The sequence below is a fragment of the Pelecanus crispus genome, chromosome 23 (genome assembly GCF_030463565.1).
Source record: "Pelecanus crispus isolate bPelCri1 chromosome 23, bPelCri1.pri, whole genome shotgun sequence".
NCBI lineage: Eukaryota > Metazoa > Chordata > Aves > Pelecaniformes > Pelecanidae > Pelecanus > Pelecanus crispus.
Window position 1 is genome coordinate 84,270 of NC_134665.1, and position 6,612 is coordinate 90,881.

Consider the following 6,612-nt stretch of genomic DNA (forward strand, 5'->3'; position numbering starts at 1 on the left):
AGGAGATGACAACATTATCACAAGGAAAAAGCACCACAAAAACAAAAAATACAGGTGACAGGCTGTGCCTGTGATAATTTTACAATATAAATGTTCTGCAGCAGAAGTTTATTGCTTCAGGAAAACATCGAGTGATCAGTTTCCCCACTGCATCCTTGAGCTCCTGGTTCCTCATGCTGTAGAGGAGGGGGTTCACTGCTGGAGGCACCACCGAGTACAGAACTGCCAGCACCAGGTCCAGGGATGGGGAGGAGAGGGAGGGGGGCTTCAGGTAGGCAAAACTGCCAGTACAGAGAAACAGGGAGACCACAGCCAGGTGAGGGAGGCACGTGGAGAAGGCTTTGTGGCGTCCCTGCTCAGAGGGCATCCTCAGCACGGCCCTGAAGATCTGCACATAGGACACCACAATGAAAACAAAACATCCCAATCCTAAGCAGTCACTAACCACAATAAGGCCAACTTTCCTGAGGTAGGAGTGTGAGCAGGAGAGCTTGAGGATGTGGGGGATTTCACAGAAGAACTGGCCCACAGCATTGCCGTGGCGTCGGGGTAGTGAGAATGTATTGGCCGTGTGCAGCAAAGCATAGAGAAACCCAGTGCCCCAGGCAGCTGCTGCCATGTGCACACAAGCTCTGCTGCCCAGCAGGGTCCCGTAGTGCAGGGGTTTGCAGATGGCAACGTAGCGGTCTTAGGCCATGATGGTTAGAAGAGAAACCTCTGCTCCAACCAAGAAGAGAAAGAAAAAGACCTGTGCAGCACATCCTGAGTAGGAGATGGCCCTGGTGTCCCACAGGGAATTGGCCATGGACTTGGGGACAATGGTGGAGATGGATCCCAGGTTGAGGAGGGCGAGGTTGAGGAGGAAGACGTACATGGGGGTGTGGAGGTGGTGGTCACAGGCTATGGCGGTGACGATGAGGCCGTTGGCCAGGAGGGCAGCCAGGTAGATGCCCAGGAAGAGCCAGAAGTGCAGGAGCTGCAGCTGCCGCCTGTCTGCAAATGCCAGGAGGAGGAACTCAGTGATGGAGCTGTCGTTGGACATCTGCTGCCTCTGGGAGTCAGTGACTGTCATTGGAGAAGAAGACAGTGACAAGGTAGTAGAGACTTCTCTGAGCAAAATCAAAGCAATTTCCCATACGACCTCCCCTTGAAACACACACCCAGCCTTTTGTTTTTCTAGCAGCCCTTCCCTGAGCAATGTGCCTGGAGCCCTGGTTGGTGCTGGCCGTGTGTGCCATGAGGAGCAGGGCATCTGCCCACGGGCTCTTGAGAAGTCAGCCCTGCTCTGCAGCAGTGGGCAGGGACAGGGACCAGTCCTGGTGTTCAACTGTGTCAGATGGAACCACTGCTAACGCAGAAGGGCCTGTCAGCATCTGCACTCCCAGGGCTAAGGACCCAGGAAGACAGAAGGCGACTTGAAAGGTTTAGGTTTTCTACAGCTCCCCCTCCCCTGCCACCCTGGGGAGTATTCTTGGATGTCAGAAACCCCCAGCATTTCTGCTGCACAAAGGGAGAACAGAGCGAGTTCTGTGAGGCAAGAGGATTGCCTGTGGCTCCGTGCAGAGTGAGGGCAGCTGCTCTGTCTCTCTGTCTGGGTCCCAGTTTCTCCGGGCTTGCAGCTTTCTGAGATGGAGGCTGATCACACTCCCATGTTACCCTGAAAAGCCACCAGGCACTGCTGAGAGCAGATGGATCTTCCACAGACCACTAAATGTCTCAGCCTTTCTCAAGGTCTCAGCACCCCACTTCTAGCCAAGGACACGCATGGCTCATTGCACAAACCCAACAGCATTTTTTCTGTCTTAGCATCTCTGTGCTTCTCCCTTGCAGTTTCAGATAACACAAAGATGCTATGGGACAGGTTTGCATGCTGGAGGGAAGCTCACAGCTTGGAAGGACACCTCAAGGAGATAGCCAAGTGTCTTAGTGATGGCATTTGAGTAAGGGAGATTGAGCTCATTGCCTCCATGCACTGACTGCATTGCCCACTGCCCCACAGCTTAGAGGAAAGCTGGGACACTTGTTCCCATGGACACACGGGCATGGGGGGACCCACAAGACCAGTGTGTGACTCTGCAGCTGAAACTCCATCTGCCCAGGGAGCCTGACAGCAAGAAGGAAATAACCCCAGCACTAACAGGGACAAGTGGAGCGAGAAGCAGAGCTGGAGTGCGGGTGTGGGTGAGAGAGGCCAGGGCAGAGGCAGGCGGGCCCTCAGGCCAGCGTTGCCCTTCCCCAGCTGTGCCCGCCACCTCCCAGGCACCAGCATTGCCGGGCAGCTGCTCTCAGCCCCTGTGCTCTGCAGAGGGCCCTGGGCGCGGGGCTGGAGAGCTGCAGCACGGCTCTGCTGGAGCTCTGGCTGCAGAGGAGCTGGTTCGCGCCTTGGAGCCCCCAGCCCTTGGGGCAGAGGCTTTGCTGGCTGGGAGAGGAGGCAAGGGGGCTTGCTCAGGGGAAGGGCTCTGCATGGCAGGGGATGAGACGGAGGTTTCTGAACTCTCCCTCTCACAACATTTGTGGTTTTTGTTTCCTCTCATTCCCTGATGATATCCCTGCTGCCAGGAGATTTTCCTCATGGGAGCTGTTTCCCTGTGCCATGTCTTTCCCTGCCAGCACTCACAGACCCCATCCCAACCTCTGTGCCCTCTCCTTAGCCCTCCAGAAACCGGCATGTTTGCAGGGCACTGGCTGGGCGCATGGTCCGGTTTGCAGGTAGAAAAAATCACAGGTCAGATTAAGCCTGATGGGTCCATCAAAGGTGATCCTGTTTCTGTCCACGGGCAGAGGAGTGGCTGAAAACTCATTGGGAGACTCCTGGAAAACCTGCTGATCACTCAGAGTTACAGTTCAGCAGTCTCAGTGATCTGTCAATATTAAGAACTCCTTTATCATTTCTCACCTGCTGTTCCCCAAGAGAAGGGAATTGAAGGCACAGGGAAATTCCTTCTCTTTATAGTAATCCTTGTCTTGATCTTCCCCTTGAAACCTCCTATTGGAAATACTCTGGAGATGAGGCTGAAGCTCTGAGCAGCCCTGACCCACGCAGCACCCTCTCACCAGCAGAAGGACCCTGCCTTGCTGGGGTCACTCTGTCCACCCACAGCTTCTCCTTGCACAACCGTGGGGAGTTCCCTGGGCAGGCTGAGAGCTGACCCTGGCAGGCGGCAGAGTCCCTGCCCCGGCACACAGCACCCTGGGGTGCAGGGACCCTGCTCACAAGGACAGCCCTGGGCACCCCTGGCTGCACACCCACCCTCACACCCCTGCAGCCATCCCTTGGAGAAGGCAGCCGTCATGCCTTGTCCCAGTCTCTCATGGTGCAGTAGGGCAGCCCTGCTCTGGAGCATGTTCTTCTCTACAACAGAGAAACTCTCAGAGTTGTACTTACAGATCCTGTCATCTGTGGCATGTGCCAGCTTTAGGAGACCCCTCAAGGAAATGCAGCTGCATAGCCCTGCAGTCACAGACTTACTGTGTCAAGGGCTGTGAAGATCTCTCCCGCAGTGAGCTCTCAGCACCCTCCCACCCCACACTGCCTTTAACCCCTGTCTGCCTCCCTCCTCTCCCCTCCCTGCCTGCAGGCACTGCCCTCAGCCCTGCTGCGCTTGGCACAGGAGCTGCTCCTGGGCAGAGCTGTCTCTCTGCAGCGCTGCCCGCTTGCCAGGAGCTGCCTGCGTCCCAGGAGCCCGGCCCAGCTCAGCAGCACAGCACCAGCCCAAGGCAGCCCTTGCTCTGCCCCTCTGGGCTGCCTTGTGTTGTCCCTGGGGCTGCAGGGGAACCTGCTGTGACACAGCCTGAAGCCATCACTGATGCTCCCTCCTGCAGCTGGGGAGAGACTCTTACTTCCAGCAGTGTAATTTCTCTCACCTGAGTCCGATTTATGACCTGTAATCACTTTTCCTTGTCTCCACCTTAGACAGGACACCCAGGCAGTGACAGGCAGGGATCTCCTTTAGCCCTGCTGAGGGACGGGTTCAGCAGAGTCAATGGAGCCATCTCATCCTGGGCCTGGAGTCCTGGGGCTGCAAGGGCTCTCAGCTCCCTCCCATGCCTGCCACAAACCCACAGGAGGGGGGATTCCTCCTGCCTCACTTCAGGTGGGCACAACATGGGCACCTGCATGGGAGCTCCTTGTCTCAGCTCCCATGGCGATAATGGAGATGGAGGCCAGGAGGGAGCTGTTCAGGCACAAACACCTGGCGACATTTGGGCTTCAGGAGGTGGCCCCAGACACGTGCAGGTGACTGCAGGCTCTAAGGGAGCAGCTCACAGAGTGTGGTGGTTTAACCCTGGGCAGCAACTAATCACCACACAGCCGCTCGCTCACTCCCCATGCCCGGTGGGATGGGGAGAGATTCGGAAGGTTAAAAGTGAGAAGACTCGTGCGTTGAGATATGAACAGTTTAATAATTGAAATAAATTAAGTAAAATAGTCGTAGTAGTATTAATAATAATAACAACATATGACCCCGTGTACCCGGGCTGCAGCCACATGCCATCCACATGACTGAAAGGGTCTCTCCTCTTTGCTCGCCAGCTCGTCCAGCTTCAAGTTCACTCGCGAATTGCACACACACAGCGCTCCAGCAGTACCTGGCCCTGGACACTCGGTGTTTCCAGCTGCTGGGTCCCCATGCCCTGTGCTCCCTTCTGCCACTGCAGCAGCCAGGCCTCTGCACCCACCCCCGCACCGGGTACACAGAGTGGGGCCACGCACAAAAGGATTTGGAATCGCCCTCCAAAAGAAGGTCGGACGGGCTGTGGGGATTAGGTGCAGGGCTCAGTCAAACCAGCAAACCAAGCAGCAGCTGGATCCTTGATCCCCACTCCTCTCCACTTTCCATGCTTGTACATCCCCCTCAGCTTCCTTGGCTCCTGCCTTTCTGCGCCCATGCCCCCTCCCAAACAAGGCACCTACCCCTGCTTATTTTTCCCCCTTCCTCCCACGTTTGCCACACCTGGGAACAGATGTGGTGTTTCAGGTGCTGTTAGCTAGGTCTTCTTGGACTTCCATGCCATTACTGATGGGGTTTCCTGGGTACTGCTGTCCCTGCCAGATTCCTCTCCCCAAAAAGACCCCAACTCCTCCTTCAATTTGCTGTCCAGCGTGGCCACCTCTCACATCCATCCCCCTTAACCACCTGCAAAATCTGGGGCTGCAACAGCAGAGTATCCACAGGAGACAAGCTGTCTGCTCTAAGGCCACCTTCTGTCTGCTCTGAGCAGATACTGGGCACCACCTTCAGGTCCATTCCAAAATCCAAAGCAGCCTTGAGCCAGTTGGTTTGGGGCCCAGCTCTGGTGCCCATGAAGCCATGCTACGCCTCAAGGGCCCTGAGAGCAGCTCTTCCACTTTCAGGCAGAGCCTGCCCTGCCATCCTAGGGACCAGGCTGCACTCGGCTGGGTGCCTCAGCTCTATCCCCACAAGCCAGGGTGGCAGCAGGAAGCTCCCGCACCTTGCACGCCCTTTGAGGCTGCCATTCTTCAAGCCACTGCTCTCTGCCCTCCAGGGACCCAGCCCTGCTCAGCAAATGCAACGCACGTGCCTGGCTCCCGCTTTTCTCCCGGGACTGCCCTGCACTCCAGCATGTGAGCAGCTGTAGCTGACACCCAGCTGCCCCACCAAGTCTCACTGATACCAATGATATCCTAGCTCTGGGAACGGACCCAGGCTTCCAGTTCAGCTTGGTTGTTTCTCACACTGCCTGCCCTGGGGTACAAGCATTTCAGATATGCTCCTGAGCCCTCCCTGCTCCCAGCAGCAGGGTAAATGTTTCCATCCTCAGGCGATGTATGCAACTTGGATACAACCCGAAGATAATACTGCAGAAGAATTGGGGAAAAAAAACCAGAAGAAGAAAAGACAAACCCCAAACCCAGAACTGACAGTCAATGTATTAACTCCCACTTCCAACAGAAGACTAAACAGAAACGAACACAGAGCAAGTGGGAAAGGGGACAGAAAATAGCAGGAAAAGGCTAATCTCACTGCTGCAGTGCTGCATATAAATTCCAGTGGTTTCCTAAAACCCAATGGCTTGGCTAAACTCAAAGTTCAGCCAGGAAGGATCACAGCTGTGCTTGATCGCGCTAAAACAACAGGCATGACTCTGCATTTCTGCAGCCTCTAAGGACAAACACCAACCAGAGATCCCTGCACTTACTGAAATAGTCATACTAAACCAAAAAGGATCCACTTGCTTGCTTTGGCTGCAGGAACAGCAGGACAGCAGCACAAATTTGCAAGTGTAGAATGACAGCGAACATAAGAACAAGACAATGAAGAAATACACAAAGCATAAGATTTTGTGCGTCTTCTTTTCAAAAAAGTCTCACTCATTTTAGTTTTGCTGCTTTACTGTGCAACAAGAATTGGCAAGCTTTCCAGTGATTTATTCCTGCCACACACAGATCCAGGTTCTGCTTCGAAGTTCATACAGGGATATGCGTATGAAAAAAAAAAGAAACCAAACCAAAACCAAGACCAAACCCCCTCTCTGTAGACCAAGGCCTGAGGTAGCTTTAAGAATGCAGCTCATTGTGCCTCCAAGCCCAGAAGCACCTGAGGCTGCAGAGCTTTTACAGGGGGAGGGAGAGAGGACTTGTAAAGAGAG

General features: G+C 54.8%; 1 pseudogene; it reads right to left on the minus strand.

The window, feature by feature from the left end:
- Positions 1–79: 79 nt before the first annotated feature.
- LOC142595794 (olfactory receptor 14A16-like) lies at positions 80–1,136 on the minus strand (annotated as a pseudogene).
- Between the last annotated feature and the right edge of the window lie 5,476 nt (positions 1,137–6,612).